The sequence below is a fragment of the Oncorhynchus nerka genome, linkage group LG2, assembly GCF_034236695.1.
Source record: "Oncorhynchus nerka isolate Pitt River linkage group LG2, Oner_Uvic_2.0, whole genome shotgun sequence".
Lineage (NCBI taxonomy): Eukaryota > Metazoa > Chordata > Actinopteri > Salmoniformes > Salmonidae > Oncorhynchus > Oncorhynchus nerka.
In genome coordinates this window covers 90,381,722-90,407,999 of record NC_088397.1, presented here as the reverse complement: position 1 = coordinate 90,407,999, position 26,278 = coordinate 90,381,722, and the positions used below count along the sequence as shown (strand labels likewise).

The 26,278-nt window shown below is 41.4% G+C and overlaps 1 pseudogene; it reads right to left on the bottom strand.

Annotated features, from left to right (window-relative positions):
- Nucleotides 1–3,282: 3,282 nt before the first annotated feature.
- On the bottom strand, nt 3,283–24,714 carry LOC115144396 (uncharacterized; annotated as a pseudogene).
- Between the last annotated feature and the right edge of the window lie 1,564 nt (nt 24,715–26,278).

Genomic DNA, 26,278 nt, shown 5'->3' with positions numbered 1-26,278 from the left:
TCACAGTCTAACACAGAGTGTGATGAAACTACCAGGTCACACTGTTAATATAAGACTCATCCAAACTGGGAAATGCGTACCCTTTTAGAGATATGTATATATTGTGGCAAGATCAAGGGTTTCCACATCACCAAGTTCAATAACAAAACAGGCACCAGTAGCACAAATAGAAGGCAAAGGGGAAGTTTATTAGGGGTTTTCATACACTGGGGAAGAGGGGGAAATACACGAATCACCTCAATCAAATATATTTATAAAGCCCTTCTTACATCACAAAGTGCTGTACAGAAACACCAGTCTAAAACCTCAAACAGCAAGCAATGCAGGTGTAGAAGTACGGTGGCTAGGAAAAACTCCCTAGAAAAGGCCAGAACCTAGGAAGAAACCTAGAGAGGAACCAGGCTATGAGGGGTGGCCAGTCCTCTTCTGGCTGTGCCGGGTGGAGATTATAACAGAACATGGTCAAGATGTTCAAATGTTCATAGATGACTAGCAGGGTCAAATAATAATAATCACAGGTCAGCACCTCAGGAGTAAATGTCAGTTGGCTTTTCATAACCGATCATTCAGAGTAGCTCTACCTCTCCTGCTGACAGGTAGCACATCCGGTGAGCAGGTTATCCAAAGTGTAATAAATACCATGCTCAAAGGGATATTCAATGTCTGCTTTTTTTCTACCAATAGATGCCCTTCTTTGCGAGGTATTGGAAAACCTCCCTGGTCTTTGTGGTTGAATCTGTGCTTGAAATTCACAGCTCGACTGAGGGTCCTTAAAGATAATTGTCTGTGTTGGGCACAGAGATGAGGTAGTCATTAAAATAGCATGTTAAACGTTATTATTGCACACAGAGTGAGTCCATGCAACTTATTATGTGACTTGTTAAGCAACTGTTTACTCCTGAACTTATTTAGGCTTGCCATAACAAAGGGATTATTATTTATTGACTCGAGACATTTCAGCTTTTAAGTTTTTATTAATTAGTTTAAAAAAATAGATAAACATATTTCCACTTTGACATTATGGGGTGGTGCTACTAGGCCAGTGACAGAAAATGGAAATGTAATCCATTTTAAATTCAGGCTGTAACACACGAAAATGTGGAAAAAGTAATGGGGTGTGAATACTTTCTGAAGGCACTGTATCTGTCCTCTTCTTCCCTGGGTGTTTTGGTTTTTGATACAACAAGGTTGTATTGGTTGTGTTGAGGTTGATATAGTGAGGTTGTGTTGAGGTTGATATAGTGAGGTTGTGTTGAGGTTGATATATTGAGGTTTTATTGGTTGTGTTGAGGTTGATGTAGTGAGGTTGTAGTGGTTGTGTTGAGGTTGATATAGTGAGGTTGTATTGGTTGTGTCGAGAATGATATAGTGAGGTTGTATTGATTGTGTTGAGGTTGATATAGTGAGATTGTATTGGTTGTGTTGAGGTTGATATAGTGAGGATGTTTTGGTTGTGTTGAGGTTGATATAGTGAGGTTGTGTTGAGATTGATATAGTGAAATTGTATTGAGGTTGATGTGCTGAGGTTGTATTGGTTGTTTTGAGGTTGATATAGTGAGGTTTTATTGGTTGTGTTGAGGTTGATATATAGAGGTTTTATTGGTTGTGTTGAGGTTGATACTCTGATGTTGTGTTGAGGTTGATACTCTGATGTTGTGTTGAGGTTGATACACAATCTGATGGTGTGTTGAGGTTGATACACAGTCTGATGGTGTGTTGAGATTGATACACAGTCTGATGGTGTGTTGAGATTGATACTCTGATGTTGTGTTGAGATTGATACACAGTCTGATGTTGTGTTGAGATTGATACTCTGATGTTGTGTTGAGATTGATAATCTGATGTTGTGTTGAGATTGATACACAGTCTGATGTTGTGTTGAGATTGATACTCTGATGTTGTGTTGAGGTTGATACTCTGATGTTGTGTTGAGGTTGATACTCTGATGTTGTGTTGAGGTTGATATATAGAGGTTTTATTGGTTGTGTTGAGGTTGATATAGTGAGGTTTTATTGGTTGTGTTGAGGTTGATATATAGAGGTTTTATTGGTTGTGTTGAGGTTGATACACAGTCTGATGTTGTGTTGAGATTGATACTCTGATGTTGTGTTGAGGTTGATACTCTGATGTTGTGTTGAGGTTGATACACAGTCTGATGTTGTATTGAGGTTGATACTCTGATGTTGTGTTGAGGTTGATACTCTGATGTTGTGTTGAGGTTGATACACAGTCTGATGGTGTATGGTCTCCAGCTCATAGGAAAGAGGGTGTGGGACTCAAATGGATAATCATGTGGAACAAGAAAAGGATGCTCCATTTCAGAAATGTACAGCAGGGATGTAAAGTCAGGGTTTAACTGCTCCCCAAAGCATCTTATCTAACAGTTATTGGAAACTTGAAAACCAGTTTTCATTCCAGACTGTTTATGGTAGAGAGATCAGAGATCAGTTACAAATGACTGACACAGATAATAGAAGGAAGTGATACTTGTGAAATTAGTTTCTGTTCATCTCAGTTTGAAAGGACTGTTTCTTAGTCTTTCTTTCTTAGAGAGGGATTTGTTGTTTCCATCAGTTTGAACTCACTGGTTTTTCTCCTCAACAAAATGACTAAAAGTACAATCTTCAGGCATTGTCAACAAAAACACAATGAAGCTCTGAACATTCACTGTAGCTCATTTGGTTTCCTGGAGTTTCTAGTATTGCTATAGAACATTCTCTCCTTTCCATTTCTCCCCCCTCGGTCTCATGTCATGTTGTGTTCTCATTAGAACACAGTCAGTTGAGCGATCAGGCTTCATTTTGCCTCAGTCCTTCTCTGTCGCGTTGAATGCCTTGTCACTGTTACAGCATTTAGATTAGAAAGACAGTGAGTCTCTCATAGAAGCAGGACAAGGCATGGGTCCCTTTTACCATCTGTACTATAAACATAGGTATACTGTTTATATACCTAGACATTAGGTAGCCTGGAATACACTCTGACTATCACTGTTTTTTTACTATTGTTTCACTTCAACAATAGTGACATGGAGGTAATTATCATTGTTAATTCCAGGCTAGGGTCATAGCTTTCAATCTGGTTGTGTATGTCTTGTTTATTGCCTTTCTTGACGCCTGTTAGCGATAGATACTGAATGTGTTAAATTGCCAATCTGTGATGTTTTGAAATTTGTTAAAATGTGGGAGTAGACCTTCAAAAAGGTAAACAGTAACTCAGAGGTAAAGAGGTGTCTTGTCTTTCTACTGCAGACTCCATGATAGATAAACTCAGAGCGAACAGTAATGTATTCAACAAGGAAATGTCTTTAATCTAGGTTCAATTATATACTGAATAAGCAGGAAGTACACATTGTTTATGTTCAGCATGATGAAAGCACAAGTAGCAGACAAACTGTATAATATATACAAATCATGTAAAAATGTAAATTGATTTACAGCATATATTCAATGATATTATACACCTCATTTTATGAAATCTGAACATGATTTGTGTGTGTGTGCGTGTGTGCCTTTCATTCAGAAATGTAATTCAGAGTAGCGTTCTACCAGAATATATCAGCAATATTCAGACTATTATCAACATACTGTTAACTTCCAAAATAAAGAAAACATCTATTGTGTTAATAGGACGTTAGACCTCCACCAGCCGCCAGATTCAATGAGCCTCGGTATAGATTTGTCTGGAACTCTATTGGAGGGATGCGAACACCATTCTTTCAGGAGAAATGTGTAAAACGTTGTCTCAGGTGTCGCTCTAGAATCTCCCATAATTCAATTGGGTTGAGATCTGGTGACTGAGACGGCCATGGCATATGGTTTACATCATTTTCCTGCTCATCAAACCATTCGGTGACCACTCGTTCCCTAATGGATGGGGGGGTGGGGGGGGGCGTTGTCATCCTGGAAGAGACCACTCCCATCAGGATAGATCTGATTCACCATAGGTTGAAGGTGGTCACTCAGAATGGCTGTGTATTTATTGGTGTTTACCGTTCTCTCTAAGTGGTTGAGTGGACCTAAACCATGCCAGGAAAATGCACCCCACACCATAACGGAGCCACGAGATCCACCCTCATTTACTGAAATGTTTCCTTTTTTTGGCAGTTACATGTAGTTCGCAGTGCAGAGAGTATTAAAATATCTCACAGATCCAGTTGGTTGACTTGTGACATTCCTCGTTGTTCCACTCCCCTGGGTTTGATGAATGGTGGAAAAACGCCACACAGTCCTGGTCGGCCCCTAAAGAGCTGCTAGGCTTTCCAGTCTTCCAATACCTGCAGAATAAACAGAGAATCAGACTGGCCACTCTCCAGTCAGGGAATTTTAATTGACACAGAACGCTTACGCTGTGGTCAGTGGTGTGTCGTCCACCCATTTCCAGGTCCCCTCAGTGTCAACGTTCGTCAGACCGATCCAGGTCTCATTCCCCGGTCCGTATAACCCATTGATAAATGTCTGTTGTTACGGCAGAAAGACAGGATTGTTAATACAAAGTCTCCACTGCACATAAACGCACACACATACACACACATACACACACACACACACACACGCACACACACGCACACACACACACACGCACACGCACGCACACGCGCACACACACACACACATGCACACACACGCACACACACACACACGCACACACACACACGCGCACACACACACACACACACACACACGCACACACACGCGCGCACACACACGCACACGCACGCACGCACACACACACACACGTGCACGCACACACACGCGCACACACGCACGCACGCACACACACGCGCGCACACACACACACGCGCACACACACACACGTGCACACACACACACACACGCACACACACGCGCACATGCACACGCACTTGCACACGCACACACGCACACACACACGCGCACACACAAACACACGCACGCACGCACACACACACACCTGTTCCTCTCTGCTGTTTATGATCACCAGGTGTGCTCCTCTCTCGTTGCAGTCCTTTCTGCTCTCCTCCCAGGTTTTAATCACGGTGGTGGTGTAGTAACAGCTGGAGCCAGATGTCTTCCATCCTTCAGGACAGGGTCTCCCTAGAAGTATCAAGATTACATTTTTATTTTCTTATTTTTACATTCATTTTTACTTTCAATAGAAAAAATGCAACATATAAGGAAATAAAAACGGGAACAAGATATTTTCTCAAATATATATATATATATATTTTTTTAACCTTTACTTAGCTAGGTGTCACGCCTTGGTCTTAGTATTTTGTGTTTTCTTTAATTATTTTTTCAGGCCAGGGTGTGACATGGGGTTATTGTATTGTCTTATTGGGGTTTTTGTAGGCATTGGGATTGTGGTTGATTAGGGGTGTGTCTAGTATAGGCTTGGCTGCCTGAGGCGGTTCTCAATCAGAGTCAGGTGATTCTTGTTTTCTCTGATGGGGAACCGTATTTAGGTAGCCTGGGTTGTTATAACTGGTCTGTAGCTGGTCTCTCTCTTTAGTCAGATGAATGCGACCAGTGAAGAGAGTTACAGATTATTACCTGCAGGAATACCATGAACTTTCAACTCACACAGAGTGAGCCATTCCGACCTGCCAGGCATGACCACAACAACGTAGCGACCCTCCATCTCATTGCACTGGAAGGTGTGGGACTCTCCTGCTGGGATGTGGGAGATGATGGCACATCTGAGCGAGAGAGTAAGAAAGATGGAGAGACAGATATGGAGTGAAAGAGGGAGAGAGAAAGAGATGAGATAATCAGAGTGATTTAAGACGTTCTATAATGTACCATAACATGTTCTGACTCTGTTAAATATGAAGCCACAGAATAGCTACAGTAGCATGGATGAAGACCAATGTATCAGAAAACTTTAGAGACAGGACATAAAAATGTACCAACATCTATATGTGTCACCTGGGGTTGTTGATGCCGCTGTTCTCCAATGAGTTACCGATGCGGATCTCAGCACCATCAAGCCTCTCAGGACAGCAGTCTCCTCTGTTGGTGAGGGTGACATCTGTTATTCTGTACACATTCAGCAGGTCCACTCTCCACCACGGGTTTCTGTCTTTCAGAGTGTGGGTGCAGGATTCATAGTGTGTGTTTCTTTTCCCATCGATGGCATCGGAAGCATTGCGATTTCCATACAGTGATGACTGAGTGGCCACTCCATTCAACGCCACATTTCCTACAGGTCCATTCAACGCCACATTTCCTACAGGGACATAGCGAAGAATGTTTGAATAGAGAAAGTACCTGTTTGATTGTTGAAAGCATAGCCTGTGGTTGACAGGACTTTTTGAAGATTAGGGCCCTGTTGAATTAGGGACCTCTGAATAAATCACCAGCTGACAAGGAAGGAGAGGAGGATACCTGAGGACGAACTGAGAACAGAGAAACTGGAAAATGTACATTTCCTAATTAAAATGTGCATGCTTGCTAGCTTGTATTTGTGGTTGTTAAATAGGTTATAGTAATGATAGTGACTGCAGTAGTAATGGTAATGACTGGTTATAATTGAAAAAGTAGTTTGATTAATTGCGTGATTGATGGATTTATAGCCTGAACAAGTGATAATTGATGTGGTGTCTGTATCTTTAAAGGTTCAAAAGATACTAATACTGTTGGGGTTGATTTTATGCTAATTTAAGCAACTTTAAATAGTTATAATTTATAAATATTTGTAAAATGTTAAAGTTGATTTTATGTTTGTAGCTGGAATGGTTAAATTGCAGTAGCATTTAAAATGTCTCCCACCGTGTATAGTTGACATTGTGTCCTTAAAATGTTATGCAAATTATTGTGGCTTGATATCGCAAAAGTTTCACTTGAAACATTTCTGAATCATAATGTTTTAAAGTGCTACGTCCTTTATTTACTTCCACAGAGTCAGATGAACTCATGGAAAACAGTTTCATGACTCTGCGTCCTGTATGAAGGAAGTTAGAGTTAGTTTTGCGAGCCAATGCTAACTAGCGTTAGTGCAGTGACTGGAAGACTGCAGGTAGAGTAGCTAACGCTAGCGTACCTGTATCTTGAGATACTGCTGTTTTAGTAACCACAACACCTACTTTCTCTTAACTTTTACAAATATTCAAAATTTTGACCATTTTCCCAACAGCTTGGACAAAAACTTAGAGCATATGAAATCTGAAATCAGAACAGAAATATGTTCTACCAATCAAGTTATAGCACTGGGGGAGCATATAAAACTGATTATGTCACACAACTAACCCCTACCCACTAAAATAGCCCACTATAACAAAACCCCATTCACTAACCAAACTATAATAGCAACCCTGCTTACTATAGCTAACCCATGGCCTACCTATCTAAAACATTCACTATTACTTCTGCAATGTACTGCTACTAGTACTTCTGGGCTGCTTACTACTACTACCTAGTCTCCCATTGAAGACTACTATCAACTATTTATAAAACAGTCCCTCCCTCTACTACACCGGCATCAATTCTTCAACACTAACAAACTGCTAAACGTCTTCCAGCATTCACCATCATATTTCTCTCCCCAAATATTAGCCATTTTGAGTAAAAATGTAGTAATCTAAGTCTAGTGGATGAAACAAGTGATCTAACTGTCTCAAAGTAATATAGTTGTTATTGTATTATGTAATACAGACAGTAATTTCCAATTGTTCAGTAAATTGAAATGTTTCCTTTGATCTTCAGCTTTTCTGTCTCCCTCTGATGCTGGTCTCTCTATTTAATCAGGTTGTTATAACTGGTCTGTAGCTGGTCTCTCTCTTTAATCAGGTTGTTATAACTGGTCTGTAGCTGGTCTCTCACTTTAATCAGGTTGTTACAACTGGTCTGTAGCTGGTCTCTCTCTTTAGTTAGGTTGTTATAACTGGTCTGTAGCTGGTCTCTCACTTTAATCAGGTTAATATAACTCATCTGTAGCTGGTCTCTCTCTTTAGTCAGGTTGTTATAACTGGTCTGTAGCTGGTCTCTCTTTAGTCAGGTTGTTATTACTGGTCTGTAGCTGGTCTCTCTCCTTCATCAGGTTGTTATAACTGGTCTGTAAGCTGTCTCTCTCTTTAGTCAGGTTGTTATAACTGGTCTGTAGCTGGTCTCTCTCTTTAGTCAGGTTGTTATAACTGGTCTGTAGCTTGTCTCTCTCTTTAGTCAGGTTGTTATTACTGGTCTGTAGCTGGTCTCTCTCTTTAGTCAGGTTGTTGTAGCTGGTCTGTAGCTGGTCTCTCTCGTTAGTCAGGTTGTTATTACTGGTCTGTAGCTGGTCTCTCTCTTTAGTCAGGTTGTTGTAGCTGGTCTGTAAGCTGTCTCTCTCTGCACCGGAATGCTCACCAGTGACTAATGGATTTAGAATGCTTCCCCCTCCCCACTCCCTTCTGCCTTCAGGACAACTTCAATTCCTCTGGCAATGGACTCTACAAGGTTGCCGAAAGCGATCCACAGGAATGCTGATCCATGTTGATGCCAATGTTTCCCATAGTTGTGTCAAGTTGGCTGGATTTCCTTTGGGTGGTGGACCATGTTTGATACACATGGGAAACTGTTGAGTGTAAAAAAACAGGAGCATTGCAGTTCTTGACACAAACCGGTGCTCCTGGCACCTAATACCATCCCCCTTTCAAAGGCACGTACATATTTTGTCTTGCCCATTCACCCTCTGAATGTCACACATAAAGAATCCATGTCTACATTTTCTCAAGTATTAAAATCCTTCTTTAACCTGTCTCTTCCCTTTCAACTACACTGATTGAAGTGGATTTAACAAGTGACATCAATAAGGGGATCATAGCTTTCAATTGGTTTCACCTGGGCAGTCTATGTCATGGAAAGAGCAGGTGTTATTAATGTTCTGTTCACTCAGTGTATAAAAGTAATGTGAACCTTACTTGATGATGAATGCGACCAGTGAAGAGAGTTACGGATTATTACCTGCAGGAATACCATGAACTTCCAACTCACACAGAGTGAGCCATTCCGACCTGCCAGGGATGACCACAACAACGTAGCGACCCTCCATCTCATTGCACTGGAAGGTGTGGGACTCTCCTGCTGGGATGTGGGAGATGACGGCACATCTGAGCGAGAGAGTAAGAAAGATGGAGAGACAGATATGGAGTGAAAGAGGGAGAGAGAAAGAGATGAGATAATCAGAGTGATTTAAGACGTTCTAAAATGTACCATAACATGTTCTGACTCTGTTAAATATGAAGCCACAGAATAGCTACAGTAGCATGGATGAAGACCAATGTATCAGAAAACTTTAGAGACAGGACATAAAAATGTACCAACATCTATATGTGTCACCTGGGGTTGTTGATGCCGCTGTTCTCCAATGAGTTACCGATGCGGATCTCAGCACCATCAAGCCTCTCAGGACAGCAGTCTCCTCTGTTGGTGAGGGTGACATCTGTTATTCTGTACACATTCAGCAGGTCCACTCTCCACCACGGGTTTCTGTCTTTCAGAGTGTGGGTGCAGGATTCATAGTGTGTGTTTCTTTTCCCATCGATGGCATCGGAAGCATCGCGATTTCCATACAGTGATGACTGAGTGGCCACTCCATTCAACGCCACATTTCCTACAGGTCCATTCAACGCCACATTTCCTACAGGGACATAGCGAAGAATGTTTGAATAGAGAAAGTACCTGTTTGATTGTTGAAAGCATAGCCTGTGGTTGACAGGACTTTTTGAAGATTAGGGCCCTGTTGAATTAGGGACCTCTGAATAAATCACCAGCTGACAAGGAAGGAGAGGAGGATACCTGAGGACGAACTGAGAACAGAGAAACTGGAAAATGTACATTTCCTAATTAAAATGTGCATGCTTGCTAGCTTGTATTTGTGGTTGTTAAATAGGTTATAGTAATGATAGTGACTGCAGTAGTAATGGTAATGACTGGTTATAATTGAAAAAGTAGTTTGATTAATTGCGTGATTGATGGATTTATAGCCTGAACAAGTGATAATTGATGTGGTGTCTGTATCTTTAAAGGTTCAAAAGATACTAATACTGTTGGGGTTGATTTTATGCTAATTTAAGCAACTTTAAATAGTTATAATTTATAAATATTTGTAAAATGTTAAAGTTGATTTATGTTTGTAGCTGGAATGGTTAAATTGCAGTAGCATTTAAAATGTCTCCCACCGTGTATAGTTGACATTGTGTCCTTAAAATGTTATGCAAATTATTGTGGCTTGATATCGCAAAAGTTTCACTTGAAACATTTCTGAATCATAATGTTTTAAAGTGCTACGTCCTTTATTTACTTCCACAGAGTCAGATGAACTCATGGAAAACAGTTTCATGACTCTGTCCTGTATGAAGGAAGTTAGAGTTAGTTTTGCGAGCCAATGCTAACTAGCGTTAGTGCAGTGACTGGAAGACTGCAGGTAGAGTAGCTAACGCTAGCGTACCTGTATCTTGAGATACTGCTGTTTTAGTAACCACAACACCTACTTTCTCTTAACTTTTACAAATATTCAAAATTTTGACCATTTTCCCAACAGCTTGGACAAAAACTTAGAGCATATGAAATCTGAAATCAGAACAGAAATATGTTCTACCAATCAAGTTATAGCACTGGGGGAGCATATAAAACTGATTATGTCACACAACTAACCCCTACCCACTAAACTAGCCCACTATAACAAAACCCCATTCACTAACCAAACTATAATAGCAACCCTGCTTACTATAGCTAACCCATGGCCTACCTATCTAAAACATTCACTATTACTTCTGCAATGTACTGCTACTAGTACTTCTGGGCTGCTTACTACTACTACCTAGTCTCCCATTGAAGACTACTATCAACTATTTATAAAACAGTCCCTCCCTCTACTACACCGGCATCAATTCTTCAACACTAACAAACTGCTAAACGTCTTCCAGCATTCACCATCATATTTCTCTCCCCAAATATTAGCCATTTTGAGTAAAAATGTAGTAATCTAAGTCTAGTGGATGAAACAAGTGATCTAACTGTCTCAAAGTAATATAGTTGTTATTGTATTATGTAATACAGACAGTAATTTCCAATTGTTCAGTAAATTGAAATGTTTCCTTTGATCTTCAGCTTTTCTGTCTCCCTCTGATGGTGGTCTCTCTATTTAATCAGGTTGTTATAACTGGTCTGTAGCTGGTCTCTCTCTTTAATCAGGTTGTTATAACTGGTCTGTAGCTGGTCTCTCACTTTAATCAGGTTGTTACAACTGGTCTGTAGCTGGTCTCTCTCTTTAGTTAGGTTGTTATAACTGGTCTGTAGCTGGTCTTTCTCTTTAGTTAGGTTATTATTACATATCTGTAGCTAGTCTCTCACTTTAATCAGGTTAATATAACTCATCTGTAGCTGGTCTCTCTCTTTAGTCAGGTTGTTATAACTGGTCTGTAGCTGGTCTCTCTTTAGTCAGGTTGTTATTACTGGTCTGTAGCTGGTCTCTCTCCTTCATCAGGTTGTTATAACTGGTATGTAAGCTGTCTCTCTCTTTAGTCAGGTTGTTATAACTGGTCTGTAGCTGGTCTCTCTCTTTAGTCAGGTTGTTATAACTGGTCTGTAGCTTGTCTCTCTTTAGTCAGGTTGTTATTACTGGTCTGTAGCTGGTCTCTCTCTTTAGTCAGGTTGTTGTAGCTGGTCTGTAGCTGGTCTCTCTCGTTAGTCAGGTTGTTATTACTGGTCTGTAGCTGGTCTCTCTCTTTAGTCAGGTTGTTGTAGCTGGTCTGTAAGCTGTCTCTCTCTGCACCGGAATGCTCACCAGTGACTAATGGATTTAGAATGCTTCCCCCTCCCCACTCCCTTCTGCCTTCAGGACAACTTCAATTCCTCTGGCAATGGACTCTACAAGGTTGCGGCGATCCACAGGAATGCTGATCCATGTTGATGCCAATGTTTCCCATAGTTGTGTCAAGTTGGCTGGATTTCCTTTGGGTGGTGGACCATGTTTGATACACATGGGAAACTGTTGAGTGTAAAAAAACAGGAGCATTGCAGTTCTTGACACAAACCGGTGCTCCTGGCACCTAATACCATCCCCTTTCAAAGGCACGTACATATTTTGTCTTGCCCATTCACCCTCTGAATGTCACACATAAAGAATCCATGTCTACATTTTCTCAAGTATTAAAATCCTTCTTTAACCTGTCTCTTCCCTTTCAACTACACTGATTGAAGTGGATTTAACAAGTGACATCAATAAGGGGATCATAGCTTTCAATTGGTTTCACCTGGGCAGTCTATGTCATGGAAAGAGCAGGTGTTATTAATGTTCTGTTCACTCAGTGTATAAAAGTAATGTGAACCTTACTTGATGATGAATGCGACCAGTGAAGAGATTCACTGGTTATTACCTGCAGGAATACCATGAACTTCCAACTCACACAGAGTGAGCCATTCCGACCTGCCAGGGATGACCACAACAACGTGCGACCCTCCATCTCATTGCACTGGAAGGTGTGGGACTCTCCTGCTGGGATGTGGGAGATGACGGCACATCTGAGCGAGAGAGTAAGAAAGATGGAGAGACAGATATGGAGTGAAGAGGAGAGAAAAAGAGATGAGATAATCAGAGTGATTTAAGACGTTCTAAAATGTACCATAACATGTTCTGACTCTGTTAAATATGAAGCCACAGAATAGCTACAGTAGCATGGATGAAGACCAATGTATCAGAAAACTTTAGAGACAGGACATAAAAATGTACCAACATCTATATGTGTCACCTGGGGTTGTTGATGCCGCTGTTCTCCAATGAGTTACCGATGCGGATCTCAGCACCATCAAGCCTCTCAGGACAGCAGTCTCCTCTGTTGGTGAGGGTGACATCTGTTATTCTGTACACATTCAGCAGGTCCACTCTCCACCCACGGGTTTCTGTCTTTCAGAGTGTGGGTGCAGGATTCATAGTGTGTGTTTCTTTTCCCATCGATGGCATCGGAAGCATCGCGATTTCCATACAGTGATGACTGAGTGGCCACTCCATTCAACGCCACATTTCCTGCAGGTCCATTCAACGCCACATTTCCTACAGGGACATAGCGAAGAATGTTTGAATAGAGAAAGTACCTGTTTGATTGTTGAAAGCATAGCCTGTGGTTGACAGGACTTTTTGAAGATTAGGGCCCTGTTGAATTAGGGACCTCTGAATAAATCACCAGCTGACAAGGAAGGAGAGGAGGATACCTGAGGACGAACTGAGAACAGAGAAACTGGAAAATGTACATTTCTAATTAAAATGTGCATGCTTGCTAGCTTGTATTTGTGGTTGTTAAATAGGTTATAGTAATGATAGTGACTGCAGTAGTAATGGTAATGACTGGTTATAATTGAAAAAGTAGTTTGATTAATTGCGTGATTGATGGATTTATAGCCTGAACAAGTGATAATTGATGTGGTGTCTGTATCTTTAAAGGTTCAAAAGATACTAATACTGTTGGGGTTGATTTTATGCTAATTTAAGCAACTTTAAATAGTTATAATTTATAAATATTTGTAAAATGTTAAAGTTGATTTTATGTTTGTAGCTGGAATGGTTAAATTGCAGTAGCATTTAAAATGTCTCCCACCGTGTATAGTTGACATTGTGTCCTTAAAATGTTATGCAAATTATTGTGGCTTGATATCGCAAAAGTTTCACTTGAAACATTTCTGAATCATAATGTTTTAAAGTGCTACGTCCTTTATTTACTTCCACAGAGTCAGATGAACTCATGGAAAACAGTTTCATGACTCTGCGTCCTGTATGAAGGAAGTTAGAGTTAGTTTTGCGAGCCAATGCTAACTAGCGTTAGTGCAGTGACTGGAAGACTGCAGGTAGAGTAGCTAACGCTAGCGTACCTGTATCTTGAGATACTGCTGTTTTAGTAACCACAACACCTACTTTCTCTTAACTTTTACAAATATTCAAAATTTTGACCATTTTCCCAACAGCTTGGACAAAACTTAGAGCATATGAAATCTGAAATCAGAACAGAAATATGTTCTACCAATCAAGTTATAGCACTGGGAGCATATAAAACTGATTATGTCACACAACTAACCCCTACCCACTAAACTAGCCCACTATAACAAAACCCATTCACTAACCAAACTATAATAGCAACCCTGCTTACCCATAGCTAACCCATGGCCTACCTATCTAAAACATTCACTATTACTTCTGCAATGTACTGCTACTAGTACTTCTGGGCTGCTTACTACTACTACCTAGTCTCCCATTGAAGACTACTATCAACTATTTATAAAACAGTCCCTCCCTCTACTACACGGCATCAATTCTTCAACACTAACAAACTGCTAAACGTCTTCCAGCATTCACCATCATATTTCTCTCCCCAAATATTAGCCATTTTGAGTAAAAATGTAGTAATCTAAGTCTAGTGGATGAAACAAGTGATCTAACTGTCTCAAAGTAATATAGTTGTTATTGTATTATGTAATACAGACAGTAATTTCCAATTGTTCAGTAAATTGAAATGTTTCCTTTGATCTTCAGCTTTTCTGTCTCCCTCTGATGGTGGTCTCTCTATTTAATCAGGTTGTTATAACTGGTCTGTAGCTGGTCTCTCTCTTTAATCAGGTTGTTATAACTGGTCTGTAGCTGGTCTCTCACTTTAATCAGGTTGTTACAACTGGTCTGTAGCTGGTCTCTCTCTTTAGTTAGGTTGTTATAACTGGTCTGTAGCTGGTCTTTCTCTTTAGTTAGGTTATTATTACATATCTGTAGCTAGTCTCTCACTTTAATCAGGTTAATATAACTCATCTGTAGCTGGTCTCTCTCTTTAGTCAGGTTGTTATAACTGGTCTGTAGCTGGTCTCTCTTTAGTCAGGTTGTTATTACTGGTCTGTAGCTGGTCTCTCTCCTTCATCAGGTTGTTATAACTGGTATGTAGCTGTCTCTCTCTTTAGTCAGGTTGTTATAACTGGTCTGTAGCTGGTCTCTCTCTTTAGTCAGGTTGTTATAACTGGTCTGTAGCTTGTCTCTCTCTTTAGTCAGGTTGTTATTACTGGTCTGTAGCTGGTCTCTCTCTTTAGTCAGGTTGTTGTAGCTGGTCTGTAGCTGGTCTCTCTCGTTAGTCAGGTTGTTATTACTGGTCTGTAGCTGGTCTCTCTCTTTAGTCAGTTGTTGTAGCTGGTCTGTAAGCTGTCTCTCTCTGCGAATGCTCACCAGTGACTAATGGATTTAGAATGCTTCCCCCTCCCACTCCCTTCTGCCTTCAGGACAACTTCAATTCCTCTGGCAATGGACTCTACAAGGTTGCGGCGATCCACAGGAATGCTGATCCATGTTGATGCCAATGTTTCCCATAGTTGTGTCAAGTTGGCTGGATTTCCTTTGGGTGGTGGACCATGTTTGATACACATGGGAAACTGTTGAGTGTAAAAAAACAGGAGCATTGCAGTTCTTGACACAAACCCGGTGCTCCTGGCACCTAATACCATCCCCCTTTCAAAGGCACGTACATATTTTGTCTTGCCCATTCACCCTCTGAATGTCACACATAAAGAATCCATGTCTACATTTTCTCAAGTATTAAAATCCTTCTTTAACCTGTCTCTTCCCTTTCAACTACACTGATTGAAGTGGATTTAACAAGTGACATCAATAAGGGATCATAGCTTTCAATTGGTTTCACCTGGGCAGTCTATGTCATGGAAAGAGCAGGTGTTATTAATGTTCTGTTCACTCAGTGTATAAAAGTAATGTGAACCTTACTTGATGATGAATGCGACCAGTGAAGAGGTTACGGATTATTACCTGCAGGGAATACCATGAACTTCCAACTCACACAGAGTGAGCCATTCCGACCTGCCAGGGATGACCACAACAACGTGCGACCCTCCATCTCATTGCACTGGAAGGTGTGGGACTCTCCTGCTGGGATGTGGGAGATGACGGCACATCTGAGCGAGAGTAAGAAAGATGGAGAGACAGATATGGAGTGAAAGAGGGAGAGAGAAAGAGATGAGATAATCAGAGTGATTTAAGGCGTTCTAAAATGTACCATAACATGTTCTGACTCTGTTAAATATGAAGCCACAGAATAGCTACAGTAGCATGGATGAAGACCAATGTATCAGAAAACTTTAGAGACAGGACATAAAAATGTACCAACATCTATATGTGTCACCTGGGGTTGTTGATGCCGCTGTTCTCCAATGAGTTACCGATGCGGATCTCAGCACCATCAAGCCTCTCAGGACAGCAGTCTCCTCTGTTGGTGAGGGTGACATCTGTTATTCTGTACACATTCAGCAGGTCCACTCTCCACCACGGGTTTCTGTCTTTCAGAGTGTGGGTGCAGGATTCATAGTGTGTGTTTCTTTTCCCATCGATGGCATCGGAAGCATCGCGATTTCCATACAGTGATGACTGAGTGGCCACTCCATTCAACGCCACATTTCCTACAGGTCCATTCAACGCCACATTTCCTACAGGGACATAGCGAAGAATGTTTGAATAGAGAAAGTACCTGTTTGATTGTTGAAAGCATAGCCTGTGGTTGACAGGACTTTTTTGAAGATTAGGGCCCTGTTGAATTAGGGACCTCTGAATAAATCACCAGCTGACAAGGAAGGAGAGGAGGATACCTGAGGACGAACTGAGAACAGAGAAACTGGAAAATGTACATTTCCTAATTAAAATGTGCATGCTTGCTAGCTTGTATTTGTGGTTGTTAAATAGGTTATAGTAATGATAGTGACTGCAGTAGTAATGGTAATGACTGGTTATAATTGAAAAAGTAGTTTGATTAATTGCGTGATTGATGGATTTATAGCCTGAACAAGTGATAATTGATGTGGTGTCTGTATCTTTAAAGGTTCAAAAGATACTAATACTGTTGGGGTTGATTTTATGCTAATTTAAGCAACTTTAAATAGTTATAATTTATAAATATTTGTAAAATGTTAAAGTTGATTTTATGTTTGTAGCTGGAATGGTTAAATTGCAGTAGCATTTAAAATGTCTCCCACCGTGTATAGTTGACATTGTGTCCTTAAAATGTTATGCAAATTATTGTGGCTTGATATCGCAAAAGTTTCACTTGAAACATTTCTGAATCATAATGTTTTAAAGTGCTACGTCCTTTATTTACTTCCACAGAGTCAGATGAACTCATGGAAAACAGTTTCATGACTCTGCGTCCTGTATGAAGGAAGTTAGAGTTAGTTTTTGCGAGCCAATGCTAACTAGCGTTAGTGCAGTGACTGGAAGACTGCAGGTAGAGTAGCTAACGCTAGCGTACCTGTATCTTGAGATACTGCTGTTTTAGTAACCACAACACCTACTTTCTCTTAACTTTTACAAACTTTTGACAAAATTTTGACCATTTTCCCAACAACTTGGACAAAAACTTAGAGCATATGAAATCTGAAATCAGAACAGAAATATGTTCTACCAATCAAGTTATAGCACTGGGGGAGCATATAAAACTGATTATGTCACACAACTAACCCCTACCCACTAAACTAGCCCACTATAACAAAACCCCATTCACTAACCAAACTATAATAGCAACCATGCTTACTATAGCTAACCCATGTCCTACCTATCTAAAACATTCACTATTACTTCTGCAATGTACTGCTACTAGTACTTCTGGGCTGCTTACTACTACTACCTAGTCTCCCATTGAAGACTACTATCAACTATTTATAAAACAGTCCCTCCCTCTACTACACCGGCATCAATTCTTCAACACTAACAAACTGCTAAACGTCTTCCAGCATTCACCATCATATTTCTCTCCCCAAATATTAGCCATTTTGAGTAAAAATGTAGTAATCTAAGTCTAGTGGATGAAACAAGTGATCTAACTGTCTCAAAGTAATATAGTTGTTATTGTATTATGTAATACAGACAGTAATTTCCAATTGTTCAGTAAATTGAAATGTTTCCTTTGATCTTCAGCTTTTCTGTCTCCCTCTGATGCTGGTCTCTCTATTTAATCAGGTTGTTATAACTGGTCTGTAGCTGGTCTCTCTCTTTAATCAGGTTGTTATAACTGGTCTGTAGCTGGTCTCTCACTTTAATCAGGTTGTTACAACTGGTCTGTAGCTGGTCTCTCTCTTTAGTTAGGTTGTTATAACTGGTCTGTAGCTGGTCTTTCTCTTTAGTTAGGTTATTATTACATATCTGTAGCTAGTCTCTCACTTTAATCAGGTTAATATAACTCATCTGTAGCTGGTCTCTCTCTTTAGTCAGGTTGTTATAACTGGTCTGTAGCTGGTCTCTCTTTAGTCAGGTTGTTATTACTGGTCTGTAGCTGGTCTCTCTCCTTCATCAGGTTGTTATAACTGGTATGTAAGCTGTCTCTCTCTTTAGTCAGGTTGTTATAACTGGTCTCTCTCTTTAGTCAGGTTGTTATAACTGGTCTGTAGCTTGTCTCTCTCTTTAGTCAGGTTGTTATTACTGGTCTGTAGCTGGTCTCTCTCTTTAGTCAGGTTGTTGTAGCTGGTCTGTAGCTGGTCTCTCTCGTTAGTCAGGTTGTTATTACTGGTCTGTAGCTGGTCTCTCTCTTTAGTCAGGTTGTTGTAGCTGGTCTGTAAGCTGTCTCTCTCTGCACCGGAATGCTCACCAGTGACTAATGGATTTAGAATGCTTCCCCCTCCCCACTCCCTTCTGCCTTCAGGACAACTTCAATTCCTCTGGCAATGGACTCTACAAGGTTGCCGAAAGCGATCCACAGGAATGCTGATCCATGTTGATGCCAATGTTTCCCATAGTTGTGTCAAGTTGGCTGGATTTCCTTTGGGTGGTGGACCATGTTTGATACACATGGGAAACTGTTGAGTGTAAAAAAAACAGGAGCATTGCAGTTCTTGACACAAACCGGTGCTCCTGGCACCTAATACCATCCCCCTTTCAAAGGCACGTACATATTTTGTCTTGCCCATTCACCCTCTGAATGTCACACATAAAGAATCCATGTCTACATTTTCTCAAGTATTAAAATCCTTCTTTAACCTGTCTCTTCCCTTTCAACTACACTGATTGAAGTGGATTTAACAAGTGACATCAATAAGGGGATCATAGCTTTCAATTGGTTTCACCTGGGCAGTCTATGTCATGGAAAGAGCAGGTGTTATTAATGTTCTGTTCACTCAGTGTATAAAAGTAATGTGAACCTTACTTGATGATGAATGCGACCAGTGAAGAGAGTTACGGATTATTACCTGCAGGAATACCATGAACTTCCAACTCACACAGAGTGAGCCATTCCGACCTGCCAGGGATGACCACAACAACGTAGCGACCCTCCATCTCATTGCACTGGAAGGTGTGGGACTCTCCTGCTGGGATGTGGGAGATGACGGCACATCTGAGCGAGAGAGTAAGAAAGATGGAGAGACAGATATGGAGTGAAAGAGGGAGAGAGAAAGAGATGAGATAATCAGAGTGATTTAAGACGTTCTAAAATGTACCATAACATGTTCTGACTCTGTTAAATATGAAGCCACAGAATAGCTACAGTAGCATGGATGAAGACCAATGTATCAGAAAACTTTAGAGACAGGACATAAAAATGTACCAACATCTATATGTGTCACCTGGGGTTGTTGATGCCGCTGTTCTCCAATGAGTTACCGATGCGGATCTCAGCACCATCAAGCCTCTCAGGACAGCAGTCTCCTCTGTTGGTGAGGGTGACATCTGTTATTCTGTACACATTCAGCAGGTCCACTCTCCACCACGGGTTTCTGTCTTTCAGAGTGTGGGTGCAGGATTCATAGTGTGTGTTTCTTTTCCCATCGATGGCATCGGAAGCATCGCGATTTCCATACAGTGATGACTGAGTGGCCACTCCATTCAACGCCACATTTCCTACAGGGACATAGCGAAGAATGTTTGAATAGAGAAAGTACCTGTTTGATTCTTGTAAGCATAGCCTGTGGTTGACAGGACTTTTTGAAGATTAGGGCCCTGTTGAATTAGGGACCTCTGAATAAATCACCAGCTGACAAGGAAGGAGAGGAGGATACCTGAGGACAAACTGAGAACAGAGATGGTATCGCGCCGTCCCAATCTTCGCTCTCTCTCCCCCGCTACTCTCTCCTCTTCCATCCTATCATCTCTTCCCTCTGCTCAAACCTTCTCCAACCTTTCTCCTGATTCTGCCTCCTCAACCCTCCTCTCCTCCCTTTCTGCATCCCTTGATTCTCTATGTCCCCTATCCTCCAGGCCGGCTCGGTCCTCCCCTCCTGCTCCGTGGCTCGACGACTCATTGCGAGCTCACAGAACAGGGCTCCGGACAGCCGAGCGGAAATGGAGGAAAACTCGCCTCCCTGCGGACCTGGCATCCTTTCACTCCCTCCTCTCTACATGTTCCTCTTCTGTCTCTGCTGTTAAAGCCACTTTCTACCACTCTAAAGTCCAAGCATCTGCCTCTAACCCTAGGAAGCTCTTTGCCACCTTCTCCTCCCTCCTGAATCCTCCTCCCCCCCTCCTCCCTCTCTGCAGATGACTTCGTCAACCATTTTGAAAAGAAGGTCGACGACATCCAATGCCTCGTTTGCTAAGTCAAACGACACCGCTGGTTCTGCTCACACTGCCCTACCCTGTGCTCTGACCTCTTTCTCCCTCTCTCTCCAGATGAAATCTCGCGTCTTGTGACGGCCGGCCGCCCAACAACCTGCCCGCTTGACCCTATTCCCTCCTCTCTTCTCCAGACCATTTCCGGAGACCTTCTCCCTTACCTCACCTCGCTCATCAACTCATCCCTGACCGCTGGCTACGTCCCTTCTGTCTTCAAGAGAGCGAGAGTTGCACCCCTTCTGAAAAAACCTACACTCGATCCCTCCGATGTCAACAACTACAGACCAGTATCCCTTCTTTCTTTTCTCTCCAAAACTCTTGAACGTGCCGTCCTTGGCAAGCTCTCCCGCTATCTCTCTCAGAATGACCTTCTTGATCCAAATCAGTCAGGTTTCAAGACTAGTCATTCAACTGAGACTGCTCTTCTCTGTATCACGGAGGCCCTCCGCACTGCTAAAGCTAACTCTCTCTCCTCTGCTCTCATCCTTCTAGACCTATCGGCTGCCTTCGATACTGTGAACCATCAGATCCTCCTCTCCACCCTCTCCGAGTTGGGCATCTCCCGGCGCGGCCCACGCTTGGTTGCGTCCTACCTGACAGGTCGCTCCTACCAGGTGGCGTGGCGAGAATCTGTCTCCTCACCACGCACTCTCACCACTGGCGTCCCCAGGGCTCTGTTCTAGGCCCTCTCCTATTCTCGCTATACACCAAGTCACTTGGCTCTGTCATAACCTCACATGGTCTCTCCTATCATTGCTATGCAGACGACACACAATTAATCTTCTCCTTTCCCCCTTCTGATGACCAGGTGGCGAATCGCATCTCTGCATGTCTGGCAGACATATCAGTGTGGATGACGGATCACCACCTCAAGCTGAACCTCGGCAAGACGGAGCTGCTCTTCCTCCCGGGGAAGGACTGCCCGTTCCATGATCTCGCCATCACGGTTGACAACTCCATTGTGTCCTCCTCCCAGAGCGCTAAGAACCTTGGCGTGATCCTGGACAACACCCTGTCGTTCTCAACTAACATCAAGGCGGTGGCCCGTTCTTGTAGGTTCATGCTCTACAACATCCGCAGAGTACGACCCTGCCTCACACAGGAAGCGGCGCAGGTCCTAATCCAGGCACTTGTCATCTCCCGTCTGGATTACTGCAACTCGCTGTTGGCTGGGCTCCCTGCCTGTGCCATTAAACCCCTACAACTCATCCAGAACGCCGCAGCCCGTCTGGTGTTCAACCTTCCCAAGTTCTCTCACGTCACCCCGCTCCTCCGCTCTCTCCACTGGCTTCCAGTTGAAGCTCGCATCCGCTACAAGACCATGGTGCTTGCCTACGGAGCTGTGAGGGGAACGGCACCTCAGTACCTCCAGGCTCTGATCAGGCCCTACACCCAAACAAGGGCACTGCGTTCATCCACCTCTGGCCTGCTCGCCTCCCTACCACTGAGGAAGTACAGTTCCCGCGCAGCCCATTCAAAACTGTTCGCTGCTCTGGCCCCCCAATGGTGGAACAAACTCCCTCACGACGCCAGGACAGCGGAGTCAATCACCACCTTCCGGAGACACCTGAAACCCCACCTCTTTCAGGAATACCTAGGATAGGATAAAGTAATCCTTCTCAACCCCCCCCTTAAAAGATTTAGATGCACTATTGTAAAGTGGCTGTTCCACTGGATGTCTTAAGGTGAACGCACCAATTTGTAAGTCGCTCTGGATAAGAGCGTCTGCTAAATGACTTAAATGTAAATGTAAATGTAGAGAAACTAGAAAATGTACATTTCCTAATTAAAATGTGCATGCTTGCTAGCTTGTATTTGTGGTTGTTAAATAGGTTATAGTAATGATAGTGACTGCAGTAGTAATGGTAATGACTGGTTATAATTGAAAAAGTAGTTTGATTAATTGCGTGATTGATGGATTTATAGCCTGAACAAGTGATAATTGATGTGGTGTCTGTATCTTTAAAGGTTCAAAAGATACTAATACTGTTGGGGGTGATTTTATGCTAATTTAAGCAACTTTAAATAGTTATAATTTATAAATATTTGTAAAATCTTAAAGTTGATTTTATGTTTGTAGCTGGAATGGTTAAATTGCAGTAGCATTTAAAATATCTCCCACCGTGTATAGTTGACATTGTGTCCTTAAAATGTTATGCAAATTATTGTGGCTTGATATCGCAAAAGTTTCACTTGAAACATTTCTGAATCATTATTTTTTAAAGTGCTACGTCCTTTATTTACTTCCACAGAGTCAGATGAACTCATGGAAAACAGTTTCATGACTCTGCGTCCTGTATGAAGGAAGTTAGAGTTAGTTTTGCGAGCCAATGCTAACTAGCGTTAGTGCAGTGACTGGAAGACTGCAGGTAGAGTAGCTAACGCTAGCGTACCTGTATCTTGAGATACTGCTGTTTTAGTAACCACAACACCTACTTTCTCTTAACTTTTACAAACTTTTGACATTTTGACCACTTTCCCAACAACTTGGACAAAAACTTAGAGCATATGAAATCTGAAATCAGAACAGAAATATGTTCTACCAATCAAGTTATAGCACTGGGGGAGCATATAAAACTGATTATGTCACACAACTAACACCTACCCACTAAACTAGCCCACTATAACAAAACCCCATTCACTAACCAAACTATAATAGCAACCATGCTTACTATAGCTAACCCATGTCCTACCTATCTAAAACATTCACTATTACTTCTGCAATGTACTGCTACTAGTACTTCTGGGCTGCTTACTACTACTACCTAGTCTCCCATTGAAGACTACTATCAACTATTTATAAAACAGTCCCTCCCTCTACTACACCGGCATCAATTCTTCAACACTAACAAACTGCTAAACGTCTTCCAGCATTCACCATCATATTTCTCTCCCCAAATATTAGCCATTTTGAGTAAACATTTAGTAATCTAAGTCTAGTGGATGAAATAAGCGATCTAACTGTCTCAACCTAATGTAGTTGTTATTGTATTATGTAATACAGACAGTAATTTCCAATTGTTCAGTAAATTGAAATGTTACCTTTGATTTTCAGCTTTTCTGTCTCCCTCTGATGCTGGTCTCTCTCTTTAATCAGGTTATTATAACTGGTCTGTAGCTGGTCTCTCTCTTTAGTCAGGTTGTTATAACTGGTCTGTAGCTGGTCTCTCTCTTTAGTCAGGTTGTTATAACTGGTCTGTAGCTGGTCTCTCTCTTTAGTCAGGTTGTTATTACTGGTTTGTAGCTGGTCTCCTTCATCACGGGAATGCTGACCAGTGTCTAAGGGAACAGATAAAATATTAATCAATGATTATGTCACTGATCATTAAGAATGCTTCAGTGAAAACATACTAAACTTACAGTACACACACATGCCTATGATCCCAGCCAGTAGGAGAATACACAGCAATCCAAGACACAATGCAGCAACTCCGAATGATCTCTTCCACCACTGAAAATGCACTGAATCACAAGAATGTTTCATACAATCTTTGCACCAACATTTATTGTTCATTTTTATTTTATTTTACAGAAATTCATTAGTTGCTTTCAACTCAACCCCGCCACCATTAGACTCAAACACAGACAATGTGTGTGTGTGTGTGTGCGTGTGTGCGTGTGTGTGTGTGTGTGTGTGTGTGTGTGTGTGTGTGTGTGTGTGCGCGTGTGCGTGTGCGCGTGTGTGTGTGCGTTGATACCTGAATATTGAAAACCATGTCTTGTTCTGGGCTTGACATACATGTCGTCATCAATATCCAAGATATTCATTGTGCTGGAGTCATTGTCTTCTGTCTGTGTGTATATAGATTTCCTCAGATATCTTCACATATATGCTCAAATACTTCTGTATCTTTCACTGCTTTAGGTGTACATTTAGAAAATACGATGCTTGCACATGACTAAATGTTTGCTAAAGCGTACCAAAGCTTGTCCTCATAAACCGTTTAGACAAAAAACACTTGAGACAGAAAGTCACATGCCACATAAGCACACACAAACAGTCTGTTTCTCAGACCCCCAGTGACACATTAGGCAAAGAAAATAATCAGAATATGAATACAAAATAACAAACGCAATGAAAAAACATTCTTACCATGGTCACAGTTAAATGGATAAATCCAAATATGCTGCACTGGTGTGCATTGAAGTAATATGGAGGGGCGGTCTGAGCTGGTGGCAATGACTCAATGGCTTATTTGCCATGTTCCCATAGTTGATTAAAGGCTAAAGTCTGATTGCAACACATGTTACTCAACACGTCCATGTGAGATTATTATTATTATTCTTTTTTACCGTTTATTAATTTATGCTGCTTTGAAAGTTAATAAAGTTGTAAAACCACATAGGAGACAAGGAATGTATAATATTCTGCTGGGATTATCCACACTACAGTACATTACTCATGTATTTACAATAGAAAGACTGTCACAAAACCGCAACAACAAAAAAAAAGCTTTCCATGAACATTATCTCATCAAGTTCCCCGATTTGGCGAAACATTAACCGTATTAAATTGCCTAATTGTTTTCCATGCAGGACATTGTTTCTAGTATTGCTATAGAACATTCTCTCCTTTCCATTTCTCCCCCCTCGGTCTCATGTCATGTTGTGTTCTCATTAGAACACAGTCAGTTGAGCGATCAGGCTTCATTTTGCCTCAGTACTTCTCTGTCGCGTTGAATGCCTTGTCACTGTTACAGCATTTAGATTAGAAAGACAGTGAGTCACTCATAGAAGCAGGAAAAGGCATGGGTCGATTTTACCGTCAATGTATAGTAAAGAGAATTATACTATTGGGGACATCAAACGTTCATGCAGACTATGGAAGCTCTAGTCTGGAGCTACTAGTTCAATTATGTTCAGGAGCATCTAAATCTAAATGTTAGATTTTTTAAAAATGTGACTGGGCAACATTAACTATCATCGAAAAACTGAATTATTTTTTGCCATACTAAATTATTTTATAAACTGCTAATTTTCCTGATGTCGACAGTTTGTGTTAGTGCCTTACACTAGCTCCCATTTTCACCGCATACAATTTAGTGAAGTTACAGTCATCGCTTTTACCTCAGATTGGTGATGGTTTGGTACCGTTTATTTTATCGTATGGGGATGTCGGTCGCAAGGCAAGGGAAAATTGGGACGCTGTCTTTATAAAAGGCCACAAACAAACACAAGGATTGAAATATTATTTGTATATTGATGTGAGTGTACATATACTAGCTAGCTAATTAGACAACTGATCGACAGTGTCAAGATACATTCAGTGTGTTCCCAAAAGTCTTTACCCAGTAAGCAAAATGACATATTTTCCAGATGTTGAAGTTAGGTTCATTCTAGGTTCTGAATGAAAGGTGAAAAGATGTATGTTCAGGAAGTTTAAAATACGTATTTTACCGATGTTAAAAGTATGTATTTTCCCGACGTTGACAGTGAGTCTTTTCCTGATATTGGGATCAGGTTCATTTTCTGTTCTGAATGAATGTTGAAAATAATTTCTCAACTTTTTTACTGTACTGTTATGTGCTGTACTCTGTTGTGCTCTATGTTTACATTTGAGTAATTTATCTGATACTCTTACAGTTAGTGCATTTATCTTACAACACTAGCTGAGATTCAGGAGCTTGAGGATGTGTTGACAAAGTTAATCAGGTGTGCTAGCTCTGGAATAGATCAATTACATGGAATGGGGACCGGACCAAATCTAAACCAAACATACAGTATATGTCTCTGTTTGGGCCAAATCAAGGCCAGTCCAGATCGC